Source organism: Lutra lutra, chromosome 9 (genome assembly GCF_902655055.1).
Source record: "Lutra lutra chromosome 9, mLutLut1.2, whole genome shotgun sequence".
Classification (NCBI taxonomy): domain Eukaryota; kingdom Metazoa; phylum Chordata; class Mammalia; order Carnivora; family Mustelidae; genus Lutra; species Lutra lutra.
This window is the reverse complement of record NC_062286.1, coordinates 14,866,339-14,881,636: the sequence shown is the minus strand read 5'-3', so window position 1 is coordinate 14,881,636 and position 15,298 is coordinate 14,866,339. Positions and strand designations below refer to the sequence as shown.

Genomic DNA, 15,298 nt, shown 5'->3' with positions numbered 1-15,298 from the left:
TTCTCCAGGAACTTTGCACCCTGGTAGACAAGGGCTCACAGGATTCTTTAAGGAAAGATTTTGCCAGTTATAGGCTTGGCATATGAAATTTGATATAAAATGGGACCATAATAACTCATTGTGGGCGTCATTGTTCGTATCTTACAGATGAGGAGATCGAAGTTCAGAGGAAGTCGATGTCATATGCAAGATAAATCAGCTGGAAGGTGGTAGAGATAGGAATGAGACCCAGACCTGTTTTTCGCCAAAGCTCAACCCTGTCCACCATATGACATATTATGTTCAGTGATGTAGAAAGGGGCTATAGGTAGGGACACCCTGGTGAATGGATGATTCTGCTCAGGGATAATAGGAGTTACTTTAAAAGTGACCCTAATGGGGGCGCCTGGATGGCTCAGTGGATTGAGCCTCTGCCTTTGGCTTGGGTCATGATCTCAGGGTCCTGGGATCGAACCCCGTATCGGGCTCTCTGCTGGGCAGGGAGCCTGCTTCCCCCTCTCTCTCTGCCTCTCCGCCTACTTGTGATCTCTGTCTGTTAAATAAAAAAAAAAAAAAAAAAAGTGACCCTAATGATGGACTGATTTGTTTTCTTTCTACTTTTCCTAGATCTTCTGTAATAATCATCTGTTTCTTTCATGATAGCAATAAATCATCTTTATGATACTTTTAAAAGTATGGAAGAGAAATGATGGTAGATACTGAGACCACGTTGGCTAGGTGAGGTTGACCAGGAGGATATACTTATGACCTAAGTCATAAGGAAAGGGAAAGGGAAGGACTACTTGAACAAAACACAGAAAAATCAAACCATAAACCAAATGACTGATAAACTTCTGCATGACAAAAGCAACCATAGCCAAAGTGAAAAGACAAGCACAGAGTAGAAGATATTTTTAGCATATACACTGATAAAGGATTGGTCTCTGAAGCATATAAAAATCCCTACAAATCGTAATGAAGAGGAAAGCAGGCCAATATGCAAAGCAGTCAAAGATTTTTATGGGACAAGTCACAAAAAGGAAAACATAAATGTCCAGTAAAGTATAAAAATTTATGCTGGTGAAGCTGGACGTTGGGGCAAACACTTCTAGATATGTAGGCCCTAGAGAAAGTTTCCTGTATGTGTACAGGGAAGCCTTAGCAAAAGTCTTCACAGTAGCATCGTCTGTATGTTAATTACCCATCATCTTAAAAAGCTTGGTTGAGGGGTGCCTGGGTGGCTCAATGGGTTAAGCCTCTGCCTTCAGCCCAGGTCATGATCTCAGGGTCCTGGGATTGAGCCCCGCATCAGGCTCTCTGCTCAGCGGGGAGTCTGTTTCCCCCTTTCTCTGCCTGCTGCTCTGCCTACTTGTGATGTCTCTCTCTCTCTCTATTAACTAAATAAAATCTAAAAAAAAAAAAAACAAAACCTCGGTTGAAGAAAAGAAAGTGATTTTTTTTTTAAGGATTTTATTTACTTGACAGAGAGAGACACAGTGAGAGAGTGGGAGAGGGAGAAGCAGGCCTCCTGCCCAGCAGGGAACCTGATGTGGGGCTCAATCCCAGGACCCTGGGATCATGACCTGAGCTGAAGGCAGACAGACGCTTAATGATTAAGCCATGCAGGCGCCCCAAGAAAGCGATTTTTAAAAGGATGAACTCAGTATGAAGCCACTGATACACATTTAAGAGTTCAAGAAGACAGTTTGGCATTACTATGTGGATATACATATGTAGTAGACATATAAAAACCTGCATGAGAGGCAGATGTACCAGTTCCTAGTGCTGTTACCTCTGCAGAGAACAAAAGGCAGGGGACTGAGCATAGGCAGGTGACTGACTATATCTGTAGTGCTTCGTATCTTTTAAGAACAACTGCTCTCTCTGCCTTAGCAGAAATGGCCGTGTGAGAGCATGCATTAAATCTAGGCAGTGGGCACGCAGGCTGCTGTTATATTATTGTTAAACACCTTTGCACATGTTTAAGATAACTAATAGTTTTAAAATTAATAGTAAAAACAAAATAAAAGAGCAGATTGGAAAGCAATTAAATTACTTTTGCCAAACAGAAATTTTATGACCCAGAATATAGGAGAAATCTGGTCTTTTATTTCAGTAGAAGTAGACAAAATTTAGGCCAGAGATGAAGGACTTATGGCTCTAGATACTGACACTGGGTACTGTCCAGTGTCATGTATGCTTTTAAAAGAACTTGAACGAGAGAATGCATTTCCATCTGTCTGGGATGGTGTAGGTTAAAGCTTCTTATTTTGAGGCTCTTCTGATCAAAACTGTGGAGCTGCCTTGGAGTGAATGACATAAGTAGGTTGGGCATTCCCCAGGAGTTGGAACTGGGGCTGGTACGCAGATGTCACCAGGACACCCGTCACTGGCAGGATCCTGACCTCCAGGTCCTCGCCTTACAGGTAAGGAGGCTGGGAGTGCTGTGTGGATGGTGGTGGTCGCTGGTCCTGCCCTCAGTCCAGATCTGTTTTTAGCCATTCACTCTTGCATCTGAAAGACCCTCACATTGCAGCTTTTTTACACTTTTTCTCCTTCTGCTGGGAATGAAGGTGCCTATGGGCAGGTGATTCTTACGCTCAGAGGAAAACATTCCCAGAAAACCGTGGATTCATTCATGACCAAGTCCGTTGCCCTCTTCGCTCGAGTCAAGTCCTTGGAATGGTCTTAACGCAGAGGGAAACTTTTTAGCAGTTCCTTTGCAAAAAGCCAGGTTTGTTGATTGAGAGTGACAAGTTATTTTCCTCTTTGAAATTTGCAAATATAAAAATACTGCCTTGACAGATAGGATGTGTGAAGGCCAGAAGTTACTCATTTTACCAAGTGAGTAGCTAACCCCAGGGTTAGAAGGGTGGACATTAGTGTCAGCACATCACGTAAGCTCCATGTCTACCATTGTTCCCGAATTGCCTAGTTTTTAAATTCACCGTAGGGTGAGTTTGAAGAAACAGTATATGAAAATACGGTGACAAGACAGAGGTACTAAACCTAAAGCATGAAAATAAAGGGGCGATGGATCCTGCACACGAAGCTTGGCTTTGTTCTGTGTGTGTCTTCTCCAGAGTCACCGGGAACGACCCCCACCCGAAAGGTGACCTGTGAGTCTAAAATGTAGGTCCTGGGCATGTTTCTCATGTGCCAAGGAATGAAGAATTTTTATATCATTTTTAACAGGTGCCTGAAGTCAGAGGACTCTCAGGTAGCTTTGCCACTAGCTAGCTCTAAGACTTAAGGCAGCTAATTGACTTTTTAAAGCCCTGGTCTCATCATCTGAACATGGGGACGAGCACAGTAGCTTCCTTACACGGTAGTTCGGAGCACGACATGCGACGACGTATAGAAGAAAGTCTAGCTCATAATGGGCCTCCAGCTCATACTGAGTACGCAGAAATGGCCATGGTCATTATTACAGGGAACTTCTCGGCACATTTGGCATGTTTGCTGCGAACACTTACATCCTTTAATAGCTCAATTGCCCTGAACAGAAAACCCTTAGAACTCCTACTGCACGCATTCGTGGACTGTCTTCTTTCCTCAGAGGGATCTCTGTCATGTCCATCTTTGCTGGTATTTTCGAGTCTGCTCTGAAGTCTTCCTACCTATGGCAGGATAGTGCTAGGAACTGAGTTGACTACCCACCCTCACTCCGTTCGTGTACTGAAGCTCTCACCTCCCATGTGATGGTATCGGGAGGTGGGACTTGGGGAGGCAATTAAGGTTAGATGACGTCACGAGTGGGGGGCTCTCGTGATAGGATTTGTACCCTTAGAAGAAAAGGCACGTGCTCATTCGCTTTCTTCCTGCCATGGGAGGCAGAAGTCTGCCAGAATGCCTGTCAGCTGGCACCTTGATCTTAGACTTCCCAGGCTCCAGGACAGTGAGAAATTGATTGTGCTTTTTAGGTCACCCTGTCTGTGGTATTTGGTCATGGTGGCCCTGGATGCCTCACACAGATGGCAAGTGTTCTGTGATTAGTGCCTAGGAACGAAACCTATTCTACTTTCCTCTTGAAGATTCACAGCCCTCGCTGTGGGTCAGAGGTGCTCCTGTGAAGGAACACATTTAACTTTGCTTCGTGTGGCATTTCTAAACCTAAGTGAACCAGGGAATCCTTTTGGCTTAATTGATATTACTAGTCCCTAGACCCTGAGTTCTTGGTGTCCTAGCATTTCAGATCTGCTGTCTGTCTGTGTGTCTGTCTGTTGGGGTCCTCTGAAGCCTAGTGATGGGGCTGCTGCCCTCTGGGAAGCCCCCTGCCCTGCCGGCTCTGTATTGGGCTGATGCTCGGGCACTCCAAGAGCCTTCTTGTGCTCCTTTGTTCCACAAACCAGCAGAATACAACAGGCCGTGCTCCCCAGATGTTAGCTAATCCCCTCTGAGTGTGCCGATGCGTGTGAAGTCTGCTGGTGTCGCTCTGGCCGCTCAGGGAGACCATCTGGTGCCGGCGCAGCAGTGAGCAGGACCGAAGGCCACTTCTAGGCTTGGGTTCACACACTGTGGCCCACAGCCTTCTGTGCTCCCAGCCGCTCATGTCCCTGTACATGTCCCCTATTGCTGGAAATGCAGCTTGATCCACGTGGCGGCAGGCCCATGGCACACCTAGGCATGTGGTCCCTGCTTCTGTCTCTTCTGGGCACATTTTCCTCCCGGGCAGATCATATTTACGCTACACTAAGAACTACCTGGGGGAGTGCAGCTCACACGAATTTGCATACACCTCCACTGGGGGATCTTGCCCACTGGGATTCAGAAAGTCTGGGGTGACGCTTGAAAACTGCGTTTCTAATGTGTGTCCAGGAGATGCTGGTGCTGCCAGTCGGTCTAGTCTGAGGGTCACAACACGATTGCTCCTTCAGGGCTGTGGAAAATGTTCTAGGCATTCCCCTCTGCATCGTCATTGCGTTGTTTACGCTCTCTCACTTTCTGTTGAAATTTTTGGATGCCCATCCCCCTCCCAAGGTGTCTGAACTCCTTGATAAAATTATGTCACATGTATCTTCACTTCCCCAACAGCTCTTGACCCTGGCATGGACAGCATGTTTGTTGACGAGATGGCTGGCTGTCCGAGGCGCTTAGGAATTGTTCGCGGAGGATAATGGGTTCTGTGATTCTTAGGTCTGTTATGGCTCCTTGTCGCTCATGTCAGTGGTTCTGAATCTTTTCGGGGGTGGTCAAGGGCTCTGCTACTGGGAACGTGTTGGCATTTATGCTGCCTTTTCCTGGGCGGCTGCACATTTGTGTGCATTTTCTACATATTTTCTGGAGTTTCATGGGGAACCCCGAAGCCAGATTCTATAGACTCCAGTTAATAATCTCTAGCTAATGGGGTTAAAAATACACCCTTCAGCCTGGCATCAAAGCTCTTCAGGATGTGGGCAATATGCATTCTCCCATTATGTCCTAGTTGGGGCTCCTTTGGTAGCGAGTGGCAGAAATCCATTTAAGTCAGTTTAAAAACAAAGTTATTTTTGTTTTTAACGTGTGAGGGCAAGGTTGTTGTGGGTAGTTCACAGAATTGATGAAAGAACTGGAAAGGGGTAAAAATCCAGATGTAGCTCCAAAAACCTTGGTGTCTAGAACCAAGGGCAAGAGTGATAGAAGGGTCGTTTCATCTCCTTATTTATTTGCATTACAAGGATGTGGCTGAGGGCAACTTCAAGTTCACGTTTCACAGGCCTGTGAGCAGAGAGAAAAGGGCTCTTTTCTACAAGTTTTAATAATAGTAAAAATAAAAAATCCCAGGGAAAGGCTCTAATTGGCTTGCCTTGGCTCCGTGCCCATCCATGGACCCATTCCTGTGGCCAAGAAGGATGTTTGGGTCACGTGCCCACCCTCACAATCACTGTGCCCAGGGAGGGGGAGAAGGTAAGAAAGAGGAAGGGAGCACCCATTTACATTATGTGGGTGGAGGGGTGAGACGTTTCCCTCAACACTGGGCAGCTCCGTGGGATGGCTGGGAAAACGAGGTGTTTGGTGGCAGCCTGGATTTCTGTCTTCTATCATTTCTTACTTCTCTGAAATTCATTGTTTGAGCTGTGTTATTCCTTGTCCTTCCCAAGCACTATTCATTGCCACCTCTGCTTCTCCTGGGTCTCCCTCCCCACCCTACCTGTCCTAGCCTCTTCGTTGGCTAGGGCTGCCATAACGAAGGACTGCCAGCCTGGTGGCTCAGAGCAAGAGAATTGTAATCTCTCGTGGCTCTGGAGGCCAGCAGCCTGACATCAGGGTGTCAGCACGGTTCAGTCCTCTGAGGGCTCTGAGGGAGAAAATGATCCGTGCCGCTCGTCTCTTGAGCTTCTGGTGAAGGCGTCTCTCTGTGTCTCTCTCCTCTTCTTATAAGGACATCAGTCATATCAGATTAAGAGCTCACTCTACTTTAGCATGACCCCATCTTTGCTAGTGACATCTGCAACCACCCTATTCCCAAATAAGATCACATTCTGGTCATATTACTGGGAGTTAGGACTTTAACATAGCTTTCATTAGACGCAATTCAACCAATAATAGCCTCTCAGCCCAGCTTAATACCAGTTTCACCAGGAGGACTTTGGCGACCATCTTGGCTCCGACGTTTCTCGTCTGAGCCCCTGCTGTCCTCTCTGTGTGGCTTCACTACGCTATGGAGACCAGCTGTCTGCACGTATCTTTCATTGTCATGAGACCGACAGCTCCTTGAGGGCAAGAATCCAGATCCTTTTAATATTCGCTGTAGTGCCTAGAATAGCGTGTGGCAGTTAATTTTGCATGTCAACTTGACTGGGTCACGAGGTGCCCAGATATTTGATTAAACATCATTCTGAGTTGAGTCTGCGAGGGTGTTGTTCGATGAGATTAACATTTGAATTTGTAGACTGAGGAAAGTAGATTGTCCTCTGGAGTGTGGGATGGCTTCATCCAGTCCCTTGGAGACCTGAAAAGAACAGAAGACTGAGAAGAGAGAACTTGCTTTCTCTGCCTGTCTTCAAGCTGGGACATCAGTCTTCTCCTGCCTTTGGACTTGGACTTAGACTGGAACTTTGTACGCCTGCAGCTCTCCTGAGTCTCCAGCCTGCTGACTACAGATCTCAGGGGCCCTCTGTCTCTGTAATCATGTGACCCAATTTCTGATAGTAAATCTCTCTCTCTCTATGTATATATATTTATATATACAAGTATCCTGCTGGTTCTGGTTCTCTGAAGAAGCTAGGCTAGGGCTAACACACAGTGCCTCCCACAATGTAAGAGCCCAGTAAATGGCAGGGCATGAATGAGGGGGAGCTGGAAAGGTAATTAGAGTATTGGGGTACCTCCCAAACTCTCCTCACCCAGCTGGGGGATGCTTTAAAGATAAACTCTGGGGAAAGGTGCCACTGTCCTCACTCAGTTGTTCTTAGCCTTGGCTGCACATGGAGAAGCACCTTTGAGAGCTCTGAAAATCCGTGGACCTCAGACACTCAGTGTCTGTGTCTGGGAAGGGGACCCAGGCACCTGTCTCGCTCTTTCCAAGCTCTACCGTGAGTTTGCCACATACTTGAGGTTACAAAGCCCTGCTGGCGCAGCTTGAGAGCTCCGGGCTCATGCTGTGTGCTTTTCCCAAACAAGTCTTGCCTTCGGACTTCTCTTGGGACCAGGGAAGCATTACGATGGCACCAACTTTGGAGACTGATGTAAATTGGCTCCTGACCAACTAGGCCAGAGTACCTCCTAGGAGTCAGAAAACCGTGTTTGAAACTTGCGCTGAGTTAATGTCCCGTCTGCATTCGAGCTCAGATTCTTGGAGAAGGGCCTCCAAGAAGGAGCATTTTCATGCAAAGTGTGAGCAGGCTCTGTGTCAGCTGTCAGCACCAGCAAAGGAGAAGGACCAGGGGTGTTCTGTGGGCAGCTAGTGACAATGGGATGTCACAAAGAGTTACCAGGGGAAGAAAAGCGTCAGCACTGACAGTGCTGTGGTGGGGTGCAGGAGGAACCCAGAGCCCTGCCCCCCACCCCGGGGTGCTTTGGAAAGCCACATTTCAGGCCTGTGTGCAGGAATGCCTGGCCGGGCCTTCTGACGCTGGGCTTACAGCAGGAGATCAAAGCCTCGGGGCGCCACAGCTGGGGTGGTAGCTGGCCACTGTGTTCTGGCCCTGAGGCTGCGCCGTAAAGCATCTCTGACAGGGAGGCATGTCCAGCAGGTCAGCGATGCGGAAGGCACGCACGCAGCCATATTTCAGCCTGGGCACCAGGGCTTGGACGTGAGCGCGGGCGTGTCTGGGGCTGAAGTTTCCCTGAGGCTGATTTGTGACCGTCTGAATTTACTGCCTTGGAGGACACCAGATCGACCAACTAGACCCATATGTGTTCAGTCCCCAGGCCTATGTTTCAGAGAGCACAAGGGGAAGGGTGGAAGGCTGGAGGGGGAGGGATTTTATTACATTCCTGGCAATAGGTGGTGAGACAGTTCCCGTCAAGCGATGGGATTTTAGAGGCATTTTTAGGACACCTCATTGTCCTCTTGTCTCTCACCTGAGGTTGTCTGCAGAGCTTGGAGCCGAAGGACCTTGTAGAAATTATTCAGGGTCACAAACATTCCACAGGAGTTGGATGGGAGACCAATGCTCCAGAGTCCCCTCTTTGGCCCAGCAGCCCCAAGGACACTTACCTTCATGACAGCAACTCTGCTTTAAAGGGAGCGAGACTCAGTTTCCCTTGTAAGTGGGGAGCGGGCCGTCTCTGCTTCTGGACAAGCCTTGGCGCACCCATCAGGAGGAGGACCTGGGCCTGATTTGTGCACGGGTCGGGGAGGGGCAGTGTCCCGTCTGTCTGAAGGCCGGGAGATGACCTTCACTGAGCCCCTCTAGCTCTGAGATCCAAGGATCAGTCAGTTAACCATCATCCCTGGGGTTCTGTGCTAGGCCTAATTCTAGAAGGTTATGAGTTACCATTCTTTTTCCCAACAAAGACAGAATCTAAAATGCTTCCCCTCAGGGACTGGTGACATAGACTTGTTCAGACAAAGGCAAGGCCTGACACCAGCTCCTTTCCTGAGAGAAGAATTGCAGTATCTCAGAGGGGAGCGCATGAGGGCACAGCAGGGACAAAAAGAGAAAGGGGCAGAAAAGGGATCTGTTAGTGGGTCACAAGTGCCAAGCTTGCTTTCTTGTCTCCCACCCCAGAAACAGAAGGCATAGATGGTCTTGGGCATCTCATGTTCTTCCTTGATCCACGCTTGTTCAGGAGGCCTGCATACATGGAATGTGGCCTGCCAGCCTGTGATGGTCAGGGTGTGTGTGTGTGTGTGTTTCTGTGTACCCGCATACACACCCCAGGCATAGAGACTCACTGGTAACAAGGTGACACAAAGGAAGAGGCGTGATGAGGTCAGAAAGGGTGCCTGATTTGAGTAAGAAGACGGGTATGGACTGAATATTTGTGGCCTACCCTCCAAATTCTTATGTTGAAACCCTTCTCCCCCAGTGTGATGGATTAGGACGTGGGGCCCTTGGGGAGTAATTAGGATTCAATGAGGTCACGGGGGTGGGGCCCCCCCATGCATGGATTAGTGCCCTCACCGAGTCCCAAGAGGGCTTGCTCCTCCCTGCTCACTGCCACGTGAAGATCTGAGGAGGTAGCTGTCTGCAACACGGGAGAGACTGTCCTCAGAACTCACACGCTGCCTTTCCGATCTCAGAGTTTCTGTGTATACGCCACCCAGTTTGTGGGTGACAGCGGCCGAACAAACTAAGACAAGGGCTACGATTTAAGCAACAGCTCTGCCTTGTCCTAGCAGTGTGGCATTGGCCGACCCACTCCCCGTCTCGGCATGTAAGTTCATTTTGGAACTTACATTCTGAAACACGCGTTCTGGAAAAATGCATAACAACTCCTGCTCTGCTTCCCTCCTTCGCTGGGTGGTAGGAGAACTAAAGGATAGGATCTACATGAAACTGTTCCACAGAATCTCAGTTTTCTGAGTGATTCAGAGTAAAGGATCTCTGTGTTTGTTATTAAAACAAAATACTGCCATGGGGCTGCTTCTTCTTTTTGCTTGCTAAGGTTGAGAATGTTTCTATACACACGATTCCAAAATACTCTCAGCTTTCCATTTGTGTTTTACATTTCTACCCGCCCTAAAGTTGCTCAACAATGAAACCAGGTTCCTCTTTGTGTGGATTCCTTCGTTTCTTCTCTGCCCACCTTGCTATTTTGTGACCCAGGAAAATGAGCCAGGATGGAGAGAGCCAGGGGCTCGTCCAGAAATGCTCATGTTGGGGAAAGATCCTGACTCCGGGATAAGTGAAGTGTGGATTGCTGGCAGATTTCTTAAGATAATATTTATGGCAGGAAAAGTCATGTTCAGTTAAAAAATTGGAAGCGAGAATTATCTTTTGTTTAGCAAAATACCTTGATGACTTTCTTGAGTACAAAAGGAGAGCTCGCCCCAGGACATGGCTTACATGCCTTAGATTGGAGGTGCTTTTCAACCCTCCTTGTACATTAGGAGATTTGGAAAACTATTTGTGCATGTCCTCAGCTCTAAGGCCTCTGATGTAATTGGCCTGGGGTGGGATCTGGGCATCACTATTTTTAAACACCGCCCCTCCCTAAGAGATTCCAATGTATAGCCTGGGTTGATTCCCCTGCACCAGATCCAGACAAGGGGGGCCGGGAGAAGAGTGACAGAATTGGGGGGATGGTAGCTTGATGGGAGATGAGAGAGGGAAAGAGAAGTCCACTTTGGGTGGTGGTAGGGTGGGGCTCTCTGTGCAGAGATGACCAGCGAGGTGTTTCCAGTGCCCAGGGGAGCCAGGGACAGTTAACAAAGGAATCCCTGGCATTTAATTTTTAGGTCACTTGCTTCCCTATCTGTAGTACATACAACACTACCCTGACAACACCACCCTATATCTTCAAGTCCTCAGTGAAAGTCTCTCCCTGCCCATTCCAGAGTCCGTAGCACTGTGGGGGAAGTGCCAGAACTTGGGCTGGCCCCAGTGATGAACAAAAAAAGGTCCAGCACCTGCAGGAAACAAAAATTGGAGAAGGGATTGGAAATCCAGCAAGAGTGGGAAATTGGAGCTAGGAGGGAACGAGGACAAAATAGCCCCTCTCCGAATCCTCTGGGATATTGGGAAGGATGCTTGGTTTCCTACTGTTTGTGGGCTAGGGATTCAAGGCAATTTTATTGAAATCTCAGTGGATCGTGCCTCAGCTGCTGGAGGACATGAAGACTTTACGAACAGCTGACACTCGAGCCAAAGAATAATAAATAATTCACCACCTTCCACTCTTTCCACCGCACACACTCCACGTGTGGAATATTTTACAGTGATCACAGTTCATTCGCATTCATCTCTCTTTGAGCTTTCCAACAGGCCTGAGAGATGGGGAAGGAAGGAATTTGTCACATGCGATCGTGAGAAAATGGGGTTCTCAGCGGCCGGAGCTTGCATCCAGCAGGTTCCAGGAGTGGCGGAGCTTGAAACCTCACGGGCTCTGAAGCCTCGCTCCTGGCTCTGACTCTGTGCTCAGCCCCACATTTCTGCTTGAGTTTGGGTCTCCAGAAGCTTTGGCCCTGCAGGAAGAAGCTCCTTGTGCCTTCACACTCTTTTGTTTTTAGACAACATGAGCTCTAGACCTAAAACTTGCTTTCATCTCTTCGCTCTCTGCCATCTTTTCTCCCCTCTCTTTTTCTCTCTCCCCTCTCCCCATCGCCTCATCCCCCATACGCCCCCTGTTTCCTTAGCATTTACGCGTCCTCGCTCTCATTCGAGAGACTTCCCTAGATAACTGCGGTCATACGAGGATTCTACCGAAGTGTGTTTTCGAGCCCTTTCTTGTTCTTTGGGCTTCTGTGTTTCTTTATCTGATTCCAGGATGAGTCAGATGTGCTTACCAGCACGGATTGCAGCATCCCCGGGTTTCTAACCGGGAAACGGTGGAGCTGGGAGGAACTTCCTGGCTTTGCTCTCGGACCTCCGCAAGCTGTTGATGTAACGCTCATTCTCAGCAGCTAGAGAGGACTAAACATATTAACTGGCTTTAGCTGACCTTTGCTCTAGATTTAGAAGAGAGGAACGGTGACCTGTTTCTCCCACGTGGAAGCAAACGGCAGAGCGTATTTTATGCCCAGGTGTTTGCCATATAGCTTGATACAAAACCTTGTCCTGGAAAACTATAAGCCAATCTCATTTATAGAAATAAACTGAGTGAGAATCATTATTTTTTATTGGTACCACTTAATGTGAAGAAAATGCACATTTTCCAAAAATATGGAAAAAACGTTCCATTTGCCTTATTGGGTCCAAATGTTAGGTTTAAATTATTTTACTATGCAAACTTTCTTTCATATCTTGGCAGTAGTGATTTCCATTTTTATTCCTTTGGTATCCATAATCTTATGAGAATCAAAAACATATGCTTTGAGATCACTGGACAGCTCCTCCTCCCACATTTTAAAAATGCACAAGGAAGGTTATTGCTCTGGTAGCAAAAATAACAGGAACGCTATGGGAGAAAATGATGAGGACAACGAGGCTGAATGGGAAAGAGGTTCAAAAGGTGCATTCTGGTTTTCATGCTTTTGATTTGCAAGTCATTAAGCTGGAAGAGCCCCTACCTCCTGCTGACTGCCACTAGGAATGTGATTTTTTCTTCTCTAATAGAGGATTGCTTATTCAGTGCTCCAGGTTTGCAATATTGGAGGAGAAGAGGGGATCTGGCTTTTCCAGTGCTTCTTGAGATGGGGTGCTTGTCGTCCCCCAGGGAGTCGGCCCAGAGTGGCTGGACTTCTGGCCTCCCTTTGTCTGCAGGAGGAGGGTGTGTTCGGCGGGGAGGCAAAAGCATCTTAAAAGTTTCGGTCTCAGGAATTTCAGGCTGACAGAGAAGTCAGTGGAGAGGGGAGTGCTTTGTGTTCACTCCTGAACAAAAAAATTATTAGGACAAAACAATAGAGGAGAGTCAGATACTGAAATGTGATAAAAGGCTCTTTTGCAGCCCACACTGAGAGCGATGGGCATCTCCCGGGACCGCTGGTGGAGATGCTTTGAGGCCAAGGGCAAGAGAAATCCCTACCACAAGAAGCAGAAGTATGGGCTGGGACGCCCCGCTGCCGACACTAAGCTTGGCATACTCACAGTCCATGCTCGGGGAGGCAGTAAGAAAGTACCAGGCCTTGAGGCTGGACATGGGGAACTTCTCCTGGGATTCCAAGTGTCCTACGCACAAAACAAGGATTGTTGACGTCTGCAATGCATCCAGCAATGAACTGGTCAGCCCCAAGACCCCGGTTCAGAACTGGATTGTGCTTACTGACAACGCCCTGTACCCACAGTGGAGCGAGCCCCATGACACCACAAGAAGGGGGCCAAGCTGACTCCCGAGGAGGAAGAGATTTTAAACACAAAACGATCAAAGAAAATTCAGAAGAAATATGATGAAAGGAAAAAAGAATGCCAAAATCAGCAGTCTTCTGGAGGCGCGGTTCCAGCACGGCAAGCTTCTGGCATGCCTGGCTTCAAGGCCAGGCCAGTGTGGCCAAGCAGATGGCTACGTGCTAGAGGGCAAGGAGCTAGAGTTCCATCTGAGGAAAATCAAAGTCCAGAAAGGCAAATAAATCTTCCTCTCTCCCATCTTTGGTCATGTAAAGAAGGTGTTTATTGTTAAAAAATAAAATGTAATGAAAGGAAGGTGGGAAGGGTGTCAGAGGAGAATGGGAAGAGAAGATGAGGGGCTCAGCGTCCCTCTGGGGTAAGAGGTCAAGGGCCTTGGTGGCCTTGCCCCATGAACTGGGTCATAGTCCAGACCTGGCATGGTACAGTGTGCTCACTGGCTGCTCAGTCAGCCAGGCCTCATGTTCCCAGAAATACGCCATGTCACTCTCTGCCTCCTCCTTTGTATTGGCCATGTTTGTCCTCCCTGGGACTTCGGCCTTGCTCAGTACATACAGCTGTATACTCCACGTTTCGTCTGTCCCCGAATCCATGATTAGTGAACACATGTTTTAATTCAAAGATCATTCTCACATTTCTGTAGCTCACTTGCTACTTTTTATCCTCAATGACATTCAAAAAACTCACTCTTTCAAAATTGATACAAGCATCTTATTCTCTCTGAAACCCTACCTGGTGTCCTAAAGCCAATCTATTTTGTTTCTCTTTTGAGGCCCCCTGGACCTGGGGAGGGGGACCCAATAATTATTGCCCTCATTCTTCTGTATCATGCTTTTCTTTCTACAGGTCTGGGAATTCATAAACTCCTTGAGGGCAGGAACTGCCTTTAATTACCCTGCATTTCCACACATTTCAGCACATAATGGGGGCTGAGTAAATGTTTTTGAATGGACGAGTGAATGAATGGCGTTCATTCATCTAAGCCCTGATTGGTTGCAAGGATACTTCATTCACAAATGGACAAATGTAATTACAGTGGAAGTACTATACTTTTTTTCATATTATACTATTAATTAGTTTTGGCATTCCGAGAATGATGGGGAGTGCTGACAACTGTATGGTTAATAACCAAGTAGAGTAATGCAGACCCCCTTACATGAGAACTCCCTGACCCGCGTTCCACACTTCCCTTGACTTTCTGACTTTGACCGTGGGTGTTAATCAGGTATTTGAATGATCGTGGCATGATCATTAGATCATTTATCTCTGGAAATCGATACTGACTCTGCCAAACAAGACTTTAAAAATGCTGAGGGGGAGGCGCCCTTAGCATTGGGGTACAATGTCTCGTTTGTTTGGGTGGGGAAGGCATTCAATGATCATAATACAGGAAGCAGGCTTGTGGCCACCTGTGCAGACCCGATGGAAGAAAGGGTCCCACCAGGAATGCATTTCACTGCATCAGGACTTCAGTCTCTGAGGACACCCCATTGCAGCTCCCAATTACTCCGTCTCCAGAGGCAAGTCAGATTTCCTCTCATTCTTGGGTGGCTTCTTCTCCAGGGCCAAGTCCTGCTTTTAACCTTATGAGGCTTAAAGGTAAAGCGGACTTGTGCTCAGTAGACATGAGAGGAACATGTTAGTAATCAACCAGACTGGAAAATTGTTAAGTGCAGGGAGCTGGGAACTAAGGGAATTCCGTGTTGTTCTGACCCCACCCACTCCCTATTATTAGCCTCAGGCGAGTTACTTAACTTCTCTGAGCCTCACTCCTTTTGCCACATGGGAATCAAAATAGCATTTTTGCTCATCTTCCAGAATCATTATGGAGATTGAATGAAACAAAGACCGGGCACTTACGATAACTAAAATACCACTCTGTTTGGCTTCTTGTTGTATCCCTAGGGCCTCACTGGGATCCTGGGACATAGAAGAAGCTGATCCTTGGA

At 47.6% G+C, this 15,298-nt stretch overlaps 1 pseudogene; it reads left to right on the top strand.

The window, feature by feature from the left end:
- Positions 1 to 12,969: 12,969 nt before the first annotated feature.
- Positions 12,970 to 13,573, top strand: LOC125109738 (40S ribosomal protein S8-like; annotated as a pseudogene).
- Positions 13,574 to 15,298: the final 1,725 nt, after the last annotated feature.